At 38.1% G+C, this 17,200-nt stretch overlaps 1 pseudogene; it reads right to left on the bottom strand.

Moving 5' to 3' along the window:
• Positions 1-3,400: 3,400 nt before the first annotated feature.
• Positions 3,401-7,083, bottom strand: LOC122058968 (annotated as a pseudogene).
• Positions 7,084-17,200: the final 10,117 nt, after the last annotated feature.

Raw genomic sequence — 17,200 nt, 5'->3', positions numbered from 1 at the left:
CATATTTGTAAGTCTCCATTCAAATTATGCATACCTGATTTTCCATCAATGTTCCTTAAAGTGTGCGAGTCAAACATGGAAGGAGATCGTTCCTTCGAAAGTAAGGAAAATCTTTCCAAGTTAGACGCACCAGCCATCAGATTTTGCTCATTCCGGCGGCCAATGTTCTCATTCCGGTGACCATTGCTCTGGACGCCTTCCTCTTCATCAACATAGGTCGCCCCTGGAATAGTCTCTTTGCGCTGTGACTCCTTCCTGGTCTCTGCGTCCATTCTCACTCTACATACATGGACAGAATGTCCCATTTTTTTGCAGAAACCACATCTGATCAAGGCATCTTCATAAATAATATTTTGTTTGAACCAGAATGTTTCGTTAGTTCCTGGTTGCCTTCGTTCTACCTGGATTTCTTCGAGTCTGGTAGCTCCAATCTCTACCTCAACCTGGACTCTCGCAAAAGCGCCCATTGCCGCAGATCGAGTTCGTCTGTCCAGTGCCACAGGTCTCCCTGATGCCTTGGCCATTGTTAGCAGAATCCTCTCGTGCCAGTATTCCAGTGGCAGGTCAGGAAATCTGATCCAAACCAACTTGGTTTTGACGTTCTTGGCATGAACATCAAAATCTGCCTTCCAAGGCTGGAATCTGATGATCTGCCCACAGACTCTTGTAAGACTTCGTCTCCACATGGCTGCCATGTCTCCTTCCCTTTCAAATTGTAGAAGAAAATACCCCTTCCCCATAGGAGCCATCTTCACTCCGCCTTTTAGATTCCAATTCTCCTTCGCCTCCTTTCGAATGTCATCCATTGAAAGGTATCTAAAGTTCGTCCTCCCAATCAATGCAAACCTGAACCGAAGCAGTCTTTCCTCATAGGCATCTTGTGGGATTATGATCTTGGTGTAGGCTCCAGCGTGAATAGGATCAGGTAAAGTTCCCACTTCCGGCAAGGCATGACCCACCACAGTAGAGTAGGATCGTCGCACCTCCTCCCTATTTTCATCTGCATCCTTGACCCGATCAACCTCTCCTTCCTCTACAGATCTAGAATCATTATTAGCAGAAGCCGATCTGGAAACCTTCCTTGGAAAATCTGGTTTCAGAAAATCAGTAATCAAAGCCTGTCTACCACGATCCAGGGGCCAGCCATCCTTTGGCTCATGTCCGATTCTAGTATCATTGCTCGACTCAGCCATCATCTTCTCCAAATTGGTGTTCTAAGGCGACGGCCGTCGGTGATACCCCTGCTCTCCAATCTGAATTCAGAGCAGATCCGAGCAGAAACGGTTTTCTCTTACGGCTGAGCGGAGCAGATCAAAAACATAAGGTACAGTCTGTGAGAGAGCAGAGCAGAGAAGGAGGGAGAGCAGATCCGAAGTTCTCACGGCGTGTGACATTCCAAAGAAAAATTCTCACGGTGTTCGACGGGCAGGTCCGAGAAGATCCGAGCAAATCCGAGCAGATCTGAGCAGATCCGATCAGATCTGAAGTTCGCACGGCGTCCGAAGGGTGAGGGAGATTTCTCCGAGTAAAGAAAGTCGTTTCTTGTATCTTTTCCTCCCGCCGAGCAGGGCCGAGCAGAGCAGAGCAGATCACGGCGTTCTCACGGCGTCCTTGATTCTATCGTTTCGCAGATCTGGTCCGCCGGAGGAAAATCTAAACTGTGCTGGTTCATTAAATCTTATCAATCAGATTTTGCTTCTTTTCTAAGTGGTCGTTTTATGTCTGCTGATGGTAACCTTAAAAGGTATTCTCCTACCTCTTCTATTTTTCTTGGAATAAGGAAGGTATGGGATTTTGTTTCTGAATCAGAAAGATGGGTAGTGGGGAATGGATCTTCCATAAAGTTTTGGTATGACAGATGGATTGGGAATAATAGAATTATTGATGTTATTGATAATATTAATCTGGTTCGTCAAGATCTATCTGTCGTTTCGAATTTCATTGTTGATGGTAAATGGGAGTTGCCTCATGTTGCTTCTCCTTTAATGCAAAATATCTATGATCAGATTTCTTCTATCAACCTTCCATCATTTTCAGTTGAAGATAGGAGAGTTTGGACTTTAACTGAATCAGGCAAATTTTCAGTTAAATCATGCTAGGAGAAGTTAAGAGACAAAAACCCTATTAAGGGATGGTGGCAGCAGGTTTGGCTGAAGGGTATTCATCTGAGGCACTCTATTTTTAGGGCGGTTTATTCATGGATGCTTGCCAATTGATGATATGATTTCCAAGAGATCTATTCCTATGGTTTCAAGATGTGACCTTTGTCACAATCATGAAGAATCTCTCATCCATCTCTTCCTACAATGTGAATATTCTGTGAAACTGTGGTCTTCATTCTTAGTTGTTTTTGACCTGCGCTGGGAGGGCTTACCTACTATTGAAAATCTATTTTCATGGTGGAAAAGGAAAGAGAATGATGTCCATTGTGGCAAGATCTAGATGTCTCTTCTCACAATTATGCCTTTCCATATATGGGTTGAGAGAAACAGAAGAAGGATTGATAATTGGAGTTTGCTGACAAGCTATGTGGTGCATTATATTATGAAAGACATTAAGGATCACTCCTTCCTTGTTCCTGTGCATATCAACTCAATGATTGATCTTCTCATTTCAAAGAAGCTTGATATTCATAGTACCACAAGGGCAACTTCAAATCAGATCTTGGAATTAACTTGGGAGGCGCCTCCAAGGGGTGTCGGGAAACTGAATATAGATGGATGCTTTATAGGGAATCCATGCAGCTCAGGCACAGGTGGTATTCGCAGTGCATCTTCTCCAATGGGTTGTTATGTGATCTATGAGGGAATTGGAATTAACTTCATGGCTGAATTTTCTGCTTTCTTCCATGGAATACACCGAGCATCTTTGAAAGAAATCAGGAATTTGTGGATAGAATGTGATTCTCAGGCTGTTGTTTCTTGCATCAAAAGACAGAATATTCCGTGATGCTTTTTACAAAGATGGTGGTACTACAAAGGTTATTTGTACAGCATTACCTGGACTATATCTCATTGCTATCGGGAAATAAATAACTTCACATTTAATGATTATTAATATACTTTTGCTGACCTTAAGCCCAAAAAAAAAAAAAAAAAAATCTAATTCTCTACATCTTTAATAGCTTGATTACTGTTATGTTTTCATTATATATTCTCTATTACTGCTTTTGATCATAATCTCGGTCTAGGTTCTGCTCTATAAACCAGCAAACCATTTCATTCAAAGCACACTTGTCTGAATGACTGAGAAATCGGTCTATAATATACTGCAAGGCCTATCAAACTTTATTGTGCCCTCATAATGAATTCCATGCCTTTCTAATTGAATTATGTCAGTGCTTGAGAGAGAGAGAGAGAGAGAGAGAGAGAGAGAGAGAGAGAGAGAGGGCCAAGTAGAACTGCTTAATTAGTTTTTCTAAGGGTTGATAAAAAAATTCAGAACCAAAAATAAGAAGGATAGAAAACAGAGCATAAGTAAATGAGTGGGATAGCATAATGATGTAACACCCTAATTAACAGCAACAATAGAACCCTGCATCATTGTTTAAAGTAAGGAAAGATCTCCCAATCTTCCCCCTGCCGGTTGGGTAGACAGGTTTTAATAACCCACTCAGAGAAATACGAGCATTTGAAATGTTTTTTTTTTCCCCCCCAAATAATGCATGGTATATAATTTATGAGATCGGCACAAGAAGCTTTCTATTGATCATTATTAGGTTTCAGCTACAATTTACAATACCGTAAAACCTAAAATATGCAGAAGACCTCTCTCTCTCTCTCTCTCTCTCTCTCTCTCTCTCCAATCTTACACACCAAGGAACAAAGAATGAACTAAATACAATAAATCCAAGGTAGCCAGATCCAGTCAAATACTTGGCACGTGGGCAAGCATATCTAAGACAGAGAACTCATCTCATAGCATAACTGATCATAACCATCGCCATTACAATAGCTTGATCCACCCCTTGCTGCACAGTCAGAGTAAAGACATCTTTTCCTAGCGAAGAAGACTCCGATGCTGTCCCAAATTTCCTACTAATCTGTAACAAAAATGTAAAAATTTAATAATTTAATCAAAAATGCAATCAATATGATGCATCAGTGATCCATTTCTTCCAAATTCTTACCTGGGCTATTGGTAATGTAGCTGCTGCTGCTGCTGCCGCCGGGAAGATTTTTGACCATCCCTCTGGACATGACCACTTAATTAAGTACTTATCTCCGGTGGCTACTTTTATATATAATGCAACAAGAATTGCTGAAGGCCTTTGTTGCTACCATGAAGGGCTTCTCAAGACCACTAACATATCTTAATATTCCTTCCTCTTTGTCACCCTTGAATGCTTCCCAACTCTCCAATATACTTAGTTTCTTCCAAATTAATTGTAATATACTATTACTTTTGTTATCATCATCAATAAGTACCTTCCGGTGGTGGCTACTGCGGCGGCAGATGGTGAACAACACCTGGCTGGAGAAATCCATGAGGAACATCTCCTGCTTCCAGTTGGAGGCATAGTTATCAACTCTGAAAACCAAACCACCACCCAAATCATCCGAGCAGGAAATAGTGACCCTAGACCCACTTTGTCTTTTGTGGTTTCATATGTTAGCATGCTTTACAAAATTCTGAAAACCTTAAATCTACTTCTCTTCCCTTTCACATTTGAAAGATGGAGTACCATCCAAAACAAATAAGTAAAAATAATCAAAAAAAAAAAAAAAAAAATGAAGAATCTGAAAGAAATGGTGCTTACCAAGTAAGAGAGTGAGTAGTGAAAATCAAGACAAGCTGGATCAAGCGCTGCTTGTACCCATGACAAAAACTTTGCAAGAATATGATCCACTAAACGAATACAACTTGGGAAGAGAAGACGGAATGCCATCCAAAAAACAAAAAACTGTTGGAAAGGTGCTTACCGAGTAAGAAAGTGGATTGAGAAAAGCAACAGCAGAGGCTGGATCAAGCATTGGTTGTAGACATGCGAAGATTGCTGAAGAAAATGATCCAAAAAAAAAATTTTAACTTGGGAAGAAGCAATCCTTCGAGCCTTGAGAGAGAGATTGAAGGAAACTGGCGAGAGAGAGAATATAGAAAGAGATATCATATTGCAAATTTGGAAGTTCAAGGAAAAATTTGAGAATTTTTATTGATGAGGAAAATAAACGAAATTAGGAAAACAAATTTTTTTTTTCTTTTTTGGATAGAAAAATTAAGGAAACAAATGTGGGGGGGGGAAGAATATTTAAAGATATAGATTGTGGCAAAATAGATGGAGAGATATGAATCAATAGAGAAAGTCTATAATAAAAGATATTTCGAAAGAACAAAGGAAATTAGGAAAGAGAAAAGAAAGAAAGAAGATGAGATATATTAGAGGCTTGAGATATTTTTTTATGTTTTTTAGAAGGGGCGTGGGAGCTTGAGATGAATAAAGATTCTAATTTTTGTTGAAAATATTTAACTGTAAAAAAAAAAAAATGGAAAAAGGAAAAATAAGAAAGATAAAGAAAAGTGATAATGAAAAAGATAAGGTATTTAAATACACAAGATGGGTAAAATAGTCTAGAAAAAGATTAGTCAGCATGAGTACATGCTTTTATATAATAGTATGATATATAAAACGTGAGGTGGTGGGAGATTTCTTTCTCACCGCCTAATACTTCCACAGCCAAAGTAATGTGGGTATGGGCCCTCTCAATGATGTGAGAAGGATCCAACCCCCAACAAACTTCCCCTTTGACTCACGAGTAAGGATCTCTCAAATCTACTAAGTCAAATTCTGTGTATTTAAGCAACACATGCTTTCCACCATTACGAACGTCAAACTTCTCACATTTGTAAGAGTGACCACAACATCTTTCCAACCCTACAACATGACTCCTTTACTTCTACAAACGGCTCACAATCTTCATTCTTCACCTTGAGCATTTATAGTGCATGTATCATTATGTGCAGTGCTAGTCCCTCGAATGAACAACTTTGAAACATAGAACGGATCAAACTTTGTACCTATTACTTGCGCTTCATGCAATTACTCCTATTCCATGGCTTTAATACTCATCGGCCTTGATTCTTCCAAGCATTCTGGTTTAGCTTCACATACTGATGTGGTAGAACCTTTGTTAATATATTCACATTTAAAAAACATTTAAAACACCGGTCCGTACTTATTTCGTTTGAAATGCCATTTTACCAAACTCTTCCTAGAAAGTCGGTAAAAATTAGGTACGGCTAGATTGAAAGTTCTAAACATGTATACAACGTGTATCCTTATTTTATTTTTTTTTAATTGAAAAAAAAAAAGGCCTTTAAGAAACCTTATCTTGCGCAGAAGCATCTATCTTCTTCTAGTCTTTCAACTCAAAACCATAGTTAACAAAATCGAAAAAAAAATTGGATAAATCCAACAGCTTTCGATGCAAGATATTCCATTCGGCATCAGACATCTTTTTGAGTTTCATCGTATCACCTGCTAAAGGTACGTACAGATCCTTGCAGCTTCAAAATCATCTAGTTGCTCCCACTCAAGATAATCATCCATGTTGTGGCAATTTACTCTATATTTTACACACAATTCAATAACCTAGCTCTAATATCACTTGTTGTAATAAAGAACCATTTCAAAACATGTGTGCAAGTTAACTGAGATCCACAACGATAGCCAGAGATACACCAAATAATAGTACAATGAACAAATCAATCCAAACGCAAAAGAACACAGAAATTTCACCATGGTAAACCCTTCCAAGACAAAAAGGGAAAAACCACGGGACCTCATCCAGGTAAAACCTCCACTATAATTAATAATATGTTACTAGATCTTCTTCCCAACAAAATGAGGGCTACCAAAACCTCAAGAAGAAAAAATCCTCTTGGGTTACAATGCAACTCACCAAACAATGGTGGATTCACAAGATTACAGTACTTTCACCTCAAAACTTGCCATGACAAATACAGAAAAATCATAGAACATTTCCCTTCTTCCTTGATAGAGAGAACGTCATCACACCAGAAACTAATATGGGGAACATAAGAGAGAGCACCTTTCTCTTCCTTCTTTTCCCCCTCTTTCACCATCACGGAAAAGTGTTAAGTTTGTCTTGAATTCTTGGCCCATTTTGAAGATTGACCCGCTCCGACCTATATTTGGTGGCAACCCGAATGGAAAGTTTTCTGAGATTTGTGATGGGCTCTGGGCTTGGGCCGACTGGATTGAATGCGACCTAATGGATCAACCGGCGACTTGGAGTATACATAATGTATTGTTGTCTTGTCGAGAAAGTCAATGAATTTTGGGGGTTTATCGAGCTAGGATTTTTCGAGCTAGTTTTCTCGCCACTGCTTGGGTGTAATCTCTCTTCTGCATAATGAAACATCTTCTTTTTCACCTTAGGACGTAGCACACCACACTGGTGTGTGAACCTTGTTAAATCTTTGTGTTGTGCGGATCTTTTGTCTATTTATTTTCGTATTTTTTTATGTTTAATCTAACCAATTGGTATCAGAGCTTTAGGTTATTTCGATCCATGTCTTCTTCGATGAAATACAATATTGATAGGTTCAATAGCAACATCAGTATTAGTCTATGGCAGGTTCGAATGATGGTTGTTCTTACATAGCAGGGTTTGAAGAAAATCCTACTTGGGAAGACAAAGAAACTTGCAACTATGTCTGATGATGATTGGAACGATTTAGATGATAAAGCCCTTTCAGCTATTTAGTTGTGTCTTTCGAATGATGTTCTACCGAAAGTTCTCTCAGAGAAAATGGCTGCAGAGTTATAGGAGAAGTTAGAGAATCTCTACCTCACCAAATCCCTTACCAATAGGTTGAGATTGAAGCAACAACTATATACCATTCATATGGGTGAAGGTAGTTCTATTAATCCCACATATTTGAGTTTAATTCTATTGTTCCTGATTTAAAAAAGATAGATGTTAAAATAGACGATGAAAATTTGGCCCTATTATTGTTATGTTCTCTACTTCCTTCTTATAAGCATTTTAGGAATACCATGATTTATGCTAAAGAGACAATCTCTGTTGAGGATGTCAAAACAAATCTGCAAAGTAAGCAGGAGATTGATGATGAGTTGACATCTACCAATACATCTGATGGTGTTGGTTTAGTAGTTAAAGGCAGAACAAATGAAAGGGGTTCAAATGGTAACAAAAAGAAGGCTAGATCAAAATCTAAGCACAAGAATTTGACCTGCAATTACTGTAAGAAAAATGGACATATTAAATCTGAATGCTATAAAAATAAGCAGAAAGCAGATGGCGGTGCCCAAAATCAATAGAAGAGAAATGATTCTGCAAAAGCTAGTATTACTGAAGATGAGAGTGAGTCTAATATACTTTTGGTGACTGATGACAGAGTCAGATCACAGGATGAATGAATTCTTGACTCTGGCTGTTCTTACCATATGTATTCCAATCGTGAATGGTTCTCCATATACAAATCAGTTCGAGATGGAGTTGTGTTGATGGAAAATAATGCTTCTTATAAGACTATTAGAATGAGAACGATCAATATCAAGATGTATGATTGCATTATCAGAACATTGTCTAATGTTAGACATATCCCTAATTTGAAAAAGAATCTCATCAGTTGAGGCACTCTTGATTCAAATGGGTGCAAGTATACAGTTGAAGGTGGAGTCATGAAGATCAGCAAGGGTGTTCTCTTGTTGATGAAAGGAATCAAAGTTGGCAATTTGTATATATTATAGGGTACTACAGTCATTGGGTCTGTTGCAACAGCTTCTGTTGGGAATATCCCTCTCCATAATGGTTTTAATGATAACAAACAAGTAATGTTCTAATAGCCATCTCTCTAGTATCATGTTAAGGATACACTGTGAGACCTGAAGTTTGATATAAGACATACGCCCATTAAAGCTCAAGATGTAATATGGCATAAAGTGATTGAAGAATTGAAGACTTGAAGAGCTTAAGATTAAAGAGTTGAAGGCTTGAAGAACTCAAGACTTGAAGAATTGAAGACTTGAAGACCACTAGATTAGGTTGTAATGTACACACACTAACATGCACTACACTTATGCATTTAAGTGTTAGAAAAGGCATAAGAAGCAACCTAAGGTTTTGAAGTTACTTTGTGTGACTACTAGGCAGTCAAAACACAAAACAAAGACCAACCGGCAACTATCGGAACAAAATAGTAACTATCGCTTGATCTCTGTGACCTATTTTTCTATGAGATAATGGTAATAGAGACCATCCGGAAACTATCGGATGAAACCGACAACTGTCGAATTTAACTAAAAATTGAACCGGTTTGCCAGTTCAATTCCGGATCAAATGGTCCTCTCTGACTTAGCCTACAGAGGGCATCCAGTAACTATCGGATGGAAGCAAAAACTGCCACTTCACCTTTAAAAGACCCCCAATGGCTATAAAACGGCTATATTTTGAGTCCAATGGCTAGTTTCATACAACTGGACTTGGAAGTGGTAACTACTGGTTGGAAGCTGCAACTGTCGATTGAGAAAATTTCTATTCGTTAGAAATTATACTCCTTCCAAATTGGGTGATTTTATTACCCTAATTAAGCCTAGCCTCTACCTATATAAATATCCCACTAATGACTTCAATAATTAACAATTAAGAAAGCTCTTAGTAATTATATCAAATTCATTTGTGAGGATCAACAGTTATTTTATTGAGTTCATGGATTGAAGTCAAACACGTTCTTCAAGAACTCAAGAATTTCAAAAAATTCTCCTTCACCACTCTATACTCAAGGGAGACTACAAAAGGTGCATTCAATCATATATTTGCATATTCATTTTTCACTCACCACACAAGGTAAACTCGAACAATTCTATTTCACTTGTTATTATTGGTTTTAAATTTTCCTAGAATGTAATTAGGATTGTGTAAGGATCCTCTTACCCTCAAAAGAGTTAGTTGTCTCTCCACCATCAAACGGGATTGTAAAAGGTGTCTCTCTACCTTGAAGGAGATTGTAAGGATACTCTTATCTTAAACAAGCTTTTGTAAATGTTTTCTTCCCTACCTACTACACTGAAAGGGAAAGTTAGTAGAATACCTTACAAGTAGAACTTATAGGGAGTGGACTAGACTCGGATTGAGTTGAATCACTATAAACCTTAGTGTTAAGTGATTGTATCTATTTTATTATTTCACAGTTTTAATTTACACTCACATTTGGGAACCATTAATCGAAAAGGGTTAAATTTCACTAGTATAACCTATTCACCCCCCTCTAGGTTATTTTACCTTCATCATCTATGTTTGAATCAGATGTCACAAATTTATGACACATGAGGTTAGGCCATATGAGTGAAAGAGGAATGGCATCATTAAGTAAAAGGGGCTTGTTGTATGGTCAGAGTATAGTAGCAATGGAGTACTATGAACATTGTGTGTTTGGGAAGCAAAAGAGAGTCAATTTCAGTACTGCTATTCACAAGACCAAGGGAACTTTAGACTATATTCATTCAGACCTATGAGGACCCTCCAGGATTGCTTCAAAGGGGGTTGGTGCAAGGTACTTACTTACTTTCATTGATGATTTCTCTAGGAAGGTTTGGGTCGATTTCTTGAAGCACAAAAATGAAATATTTGTCACTTTCAAACAGTGGAAGAATTTGTTTGGGAAGCAGACCAAGAAACAAATTAAGAGGTTGAGAACCAATAATGGCCTAGAGTTTTGTGAAGGTGACTTTAATGAGTTTTGCAAAAATGAAGGTATTGCAAGACACCATACAATTGTTAAAACACCCTAGCAGAATGGAGTCGCAGAGCGTATGAATAGAACTTTGTTAGAAAATGTAAGGTGTATGTTATCAAAGACAGGATTGGGCAAGGAGTTTTGGGCAAAAGCAGTTAACACAACAATCTTATTGGTGAATCGTTCTCCTTGCATAGCTATTGACTGCAAGACCCCAGAGGAAATTTGATCAAGTAAGCCTACAGACTACTCTAATTTAAAAGCATTTGGATGTCCTACTTATACACATGTGAGTGAAGAGAAGTTAGAGCCTAGGGCCAAGAAAAAAAAATTTTTTTTTTTTTGTATGGATCTAGAGTGAAAGGATACAGGTTGTGGTGTCCTGATCCAAAGTCTCTATAATTTCTTATTAGCAGAGATGTTACTTTTGATAAATCTACTATGTTGCATCATAGGAAATAAGCTCCTGTTCATTATGATGAAGGTCAAGAAAAATTTAGAGAGAATGTGAAGTTTAAAATTGGTGGTTCATCTTCAAACAAAGCACAATCTACTTCAGTTCAACTGCCTACTTTTACTGAAGGAGATGATGCTCAAGAAAATAAAAAAAAGAGCGATACAACATTACCAAGGATAGACCAATGAGGAATATTAGACAACCACAAAAGTATGAGTATCCTGAATTTGTTGCTTATGCATTGTCTATTGCATATACAATTGAAAATAGTGAGCCTTCAACATATTCTGAAGCTGTTACTTCAGTTGATTCTTCAAAATGGTTGATTGCCATGAATTAGGAGATGATCTCTTCATAAAAATCAGATTTGGGAGCTTGTCAAGCCGAGAACAAGGAAGAAAATTATTGGTTGCAAATGGGTCTTCAAGAAGAAGGAATCTGCCTCAAGTGCTGAAGATGTTAGGTACAAGGCATGGTTGGTTGCAAAGGGCTACAGTCAGGTACAAGGAATTGATTTTAGTGATGTTTTCTCACCTATTGTTAAGCACAGTTCTATTCGCGTCCTACTTGCTTTAGTTGCTATGCATGATTAGGAGTTAGAGCAACTTGATGTAAAAACAACATTCTTGCATGGTGAACTAGAAGAACAGATTTATATGCATCAACTTGAAGAGTTTGTTATTGAAGAAGTCCCTATATGGTTTGAAATAGTCTCCTAGATAGTGGTACAAAATGTTTGATTCGGTTATGGCTAGTTTTGGATACTGCAGGTGTCAATATGTATGTTGTGTTTATTTCTGAAAGCTCCTTGATGAATTATTCATATATTTTCTGCTTATGTTGATGATGTGTTGATTGCAGAAAAAGATAGGAATGAGGTCAACAGGTTGAATTGAGATGAAAGATTTGGGGGTAGCATGGAAGATCCTTGGTATGGAGATCAAGAGGGATAGAAAAGCAGGGAAGCTATGGTTATCTCAACAGAAATACACTGAGAAGATATTGAAACATTTTGGCATGAAAGATGCCAAACCTGTAACTACTCCTCTTGCATCTCATTTTAGACTTTCAGCTGCTCTATCACTTAAGACAGCTGAAGAAGTGGAGTACATGCCATGTGTTCCATACTCTAGTGCAGTTGGCTCCATTATTTATGCTATGGTTTGCACTCATCCTGACATTTCACAAACTATCAGTGTGGTGAGCAAATATTTGTCATGTCCAGGAAAAGCTCATTAGGAAGCAGTGAAGTGGATATTTAGGTACTTGAAAGGGACCTCTGGTGTTTGTTTGGAGTTTGGGAGGAATGGTGATAGTTTATCTAGTTATGTTGATTCAGATTATGCAGGTGATTTTGACAAGAGGATGTCACTCACAGGCTATGTATTTACTCTTGGAGGAAGTACGGTTAGTTGAAAAGCTACTTTATAGGTTGCAGCTATATTATCTACTACTGAAGCAGAGTATATGGCAATGACTAAGGCAATTAAAGAAGCTATTTGGCTTAGAGGTCTGTTGGGAGAACTCAACATGGATCATGGGGTGACTATTGTCCATTGTGATAGCCAGAGTGTTATTCACTTGACTAAAGATCCGATGTATCATGAGAGGACAAAGCACATTAATGTTCGGTATCATTACATAAAAGTGATAATTGCTCAAGGTAATATTCAAGTGTTGAAGACTCGTATTGAAAAAAATCCAGCTGATATGTTGACTAAGCCTTTGTGTGTTGGTAAGTTTGAGCATTGCTTGAACTTACTTGGTGTTTTCCGTGTTTGAGTTCAACCCTTTGGAGAGCTATTGGAGAAGATGAAAATTTTAGCTATTTGTTTGTTTGTTGGATGAGAATTCAAGCCAAGGTCGAGATTTGTTACGTTTGTCTCGAATTCTTAACCCGCTCTGACATATATTTGGTGGCGACCCGAATGAGAATTTTTCTGAGATCTATAATAGAAGCAGAGGGGTTGGGCCGATAGGCCCAAGCCCGAAGCCCATCACTAATCTCGTATGGGGGTGCAGGGGCGAGCGCCTACGGTATGGTTCGATCGGATTGACTGAGACCCGATGGGTCAACCCGCAACTTGGAATATATATAACGTACTGTTGTCTTGTCGAGAAAGTCATTGAATTTTGGGAGTTTATCGAGCTAGGGTTTTCAGGGTGAGTTTTCTCCCACTGCTTGGGTGTAATCTCTCTTCTACATAATGAAACATCTTCTTTGCCCGAGGATGTAGCACACCACACTAGTGTGTGAACCTCATTAAATCTTTGTGTTATGTGGATCTTTTGTCTATTTATTTTCGTATTTCTTAGTGTTTGATCTAACAAAAAGGTCAAAAGCAGAAGAGATCTTCAAACAAGAACTTTTTTGTACCAATTTGAAATTGGAATCAAATTGGGATTTGTATGTTCAATCCAACTCAATCAACAAACTACTTTTTCACCCCACCCTTTACTTATAGTAATATATATATATATATATATATATATATACTAGCAAAAATATATGCACAAATGCACGTGGGGACAAATATTACTACAAGCAAACAAATACCAGATATGTGGTCTTACATTAAGAGAGAGAGAGAGAGAGAGAGAGGGGGAATATTGATGACTATTGATAGTTTATATAAAAATTGCTGTGAAGCTAGAGACCTTCTTCTTCCAAGTATTCCTGTGCCAGACAAGTGGGTATGGAAGGCCTCGATAACGGGAACCTTCTCTGTGAGATCAGCATGGGAGGCAATCCGGAATAAGGGTCCCAAACCACCATGGCGTTCACTAGTATGGTCAAGACATCTTCAACCACGTCACTCTTTGTTTGGATGGGGACTTGTGAATGGTAGACTCCCTACTAATGACTTGGTGATCAAAAAGGGGGTCCCCTTGGCTTCACGATGCAGTCAGGAGAGTATAGACCATGTGTTCATTGATTGTGTGATAGCAAGAAATATTTAACTGCCTTTCCTACAGATTTTTAACGTTGCATCGCCAAATCTGACTTCCTTGACAGAGCTGACCAATTGATGGAGTAGGAAGTCTAGTGTGGTGCCATTGAAGGCTGCGTGGCTGGCTGGTATGATGCTTGTTCCTTTCCACATATGGTATGAACGAAACAATAGGAGATTTGATGGAAAAGGGCGACCACCAAGCATAATTCTAAAAGCAATCATGAAGGACATTAGAGAAGTAGCTCTAGTCATGCCTTTCTACTCAAAAACAATGGGAGATTTTCTTGTGGCAAGCGGGTTGGATATCAAGGTCAAAATAATGGCAAGGAGTTCCATGGTTGGACTAAGCTCAATGTGGATGGTTGCTCCCTTGGGAATCTAGGTAGGTCAGGAGTAGGTGGGGTCTTACGTAATGATGCAGGTTATGTTATGTCTTGCTTTGCTTTTTCGTTGGTTTCGTTGGGCGTCAAGACCAACTACAGAGCAGAATTTTCAGCCTTCTGTATCGGACTGAAGTTGGCAAATGAGTTGGGTATTACACGGCTATGGGTGGAATGTGATTCAAAGGCGGTGGTGACATCAATACTCAGCCGTTCCATCCCATGGGATTTCTAGCAGCTTTGGAGTCATTATATTTCTTATTTGGATATGATTTCATGGAGGATCACTCACTGCTTCAGAGAAGTCAATTCGATGGCGGACATTTTGGCCAAGAAGGGGGTTGCTTCACAAGCTTCTTCTATCTGGTCTTCGCCACCTAGTTTTGTCACATCGGAGATCTCTTGGGATGCCCAACAAAGGCCTAGATACAGGTTCATTTAGTACCTCATAGCACTTTCTCTCTTAATGGTGTGTCTGTTGATGGCAATGCCGAAGGTGGACTGCTATCTATTATGTTGAGTCCCGCTTACTCCCTACTGATGGCAATGCCGAAGGTGGGGGTAGGGGGAATGTCTGTGTTATTGTATTAGTCTGGGTATGCCTGGACATCAAACATGTACATCACTTTCTTTTAAGGAGGTGAATTTGTAACCGAAACCATTTACCGAAATTGAACCGATCCGTTTACACCGAAATCGTAAAACCGTTTAGTAAATGATGCGGTTATGATTTCAAGTTTCAGGCCGATTAGCTAAACGGGTCGGGTCGGTTTTAACCGTAGAACCCATTGGTTTCAAACCGAATTGAAACCATTTAAACCAAACCGTTTAAAACCGTTTAAACCGATCCGATTAGTCCGTATAACAATTAAATAAAGAAGGGGCAGTAATCCGCATAACAATTAACAATTAAATTAAGTGTCCATCCAGCTTTGGTATGATTTATTACAATTCAGTTCAAATTTAGGCTTTAGATCATGAACTTGTAATCCATATATGTTACTATGTTATTATGTTATCATAGATGGAATGTTTTGGCTGAACCACCTATCATTTTAATATTTTATGCTGTAGAAGGCTGGATTTGGATGTTGTATGATATTAGTTCTAAATGCTTGAGAATGACCATGCAAAGAAATAGCACTAGATTATCAAATTAAGACATACCATCGTTAATATAGAATCTCTTATTTGTGGTTGCCAATTATTTTTTGATAACCTTACGATCTTCAGTTTAGAGATGGTTGCAAGTTAGAACAAACTGATTATGAACCGTTTTACAAACCATATGGAATAAATCGAAATCAAAACCGTTTAAAACCGTGAAACCGACAATGTTTAGAAACCGTGGAAACCGAAACCGTTTACTAAACGGTCACGGTTTCAAAAAGTAGAACCGTTTAGTAAATGGTGCGGTTATGGTTTTAGTCAAATAAATGTGAACCGAACCAATCCGTATCGTTTAAACCGAAACCGAATCGAACCGATTAACACCCTTACTTTCTTTCTTATTTAATATACTTTGCTGATCTTTAGCAAAAAATATAAAAATTGCTGTGAAAACCTCCTCAATGTTTCTTCTCGCAGGAGAACCTCTCTACTCTTGACATCAACTTCCTCCATCCAATCCTCCGAGAAAATCTCCCCAGGAAAATTGATGCCCAGTATTTTAGATTCCTATAAAAAAAAGAAGAAGAAGGAGAAGAAGAAGAAGAAAAGAAAAGAAGAGATTATGATCATCTTTTGTCCATCAATGCCTCAATTTTTATATCCAACTTTAGATTCTCATTCCTTAAAATGTGATCAAATTCCCATTCCTCTCTCCGGATTCTTCAAGTTGCACCAAAAGCAGCCCAACTTAGATGGTACATCCTACATTAGGACAACCCTTACTTAATGATTGCAAAAAAGCATTTAATTCCTATGATCATATGATCACTTCTAATTTCTAATGGGAGATCACAAATCACAATTCCTATGAACGTATTGTTAATCAAAGTACTCTGACTCATTGTTTTTCTATGGATAAATTGACATATAAAGGGGACTTGTTCTTCTAGGACTTATCTATTGTTCTAGACTTCTAGTCATTTAATATAATTTGCTTCCTCTTCTACAATGTCATGTTTGAGGAGTCTAAACCGATACAAATTGAAGGTTGAAAGAATTGAAAATCAAATACCAAGAAAACATTGTAAAATTCAGACCGAAAACTTGATTTTTGCAAAATATTTTTGAAACTCTCATATGGGGAGAAGTTTGAAACTGAATGTCTAACCACCTAGATATTCATGAATCTATTGAGGAAGAGACGCACTCACTACTCATATTTCATTAAATAAATAAAAAAAAAAGTGATTCAAGGATTTATCTGTTATCGCTCAACTGCAGTAGCAAGATAATAAAAAAATAAATAAAGCCCGCTACTACCACTTTGGATCATAGAGAACTTAGTCCCAATATGGTGAAAAATCCATAATTCATTGCCCAAATAAAATAAGATAAATGACATGATCCATTATCGAAGAAAAACAAATCCAAGTGAAGACAAGAAGACTTAGAACCCAAAAAATTAGAAAAGAACCAGAGAGCTCAAATCTTAGCCCAAATACTTTGAGTGCACCATGAATATTCTTCTGAGAGAGGAAGAAGGAGACTCGGGACTAGAGAGAGAGAGAGAGAGAGAG

Source organism: Macadamia integrifolia, chromosome 13 (genome assembly GCF_013358625.1).
Source record: "Macadamia integrifolia cultivar HAES 741 chromosome 13, SCU_Mint_v3, whole genome shotgun sequence".
NCBI lineage: Eukaryota > Viridiplantae > Streptophyta > Magnoliopsida > Proteales > Proteaceae > Macadamia > Macadamia integrifolia.
This window is presented reverse-complemented; position numbering and strand designations above follow the sequence as displayed.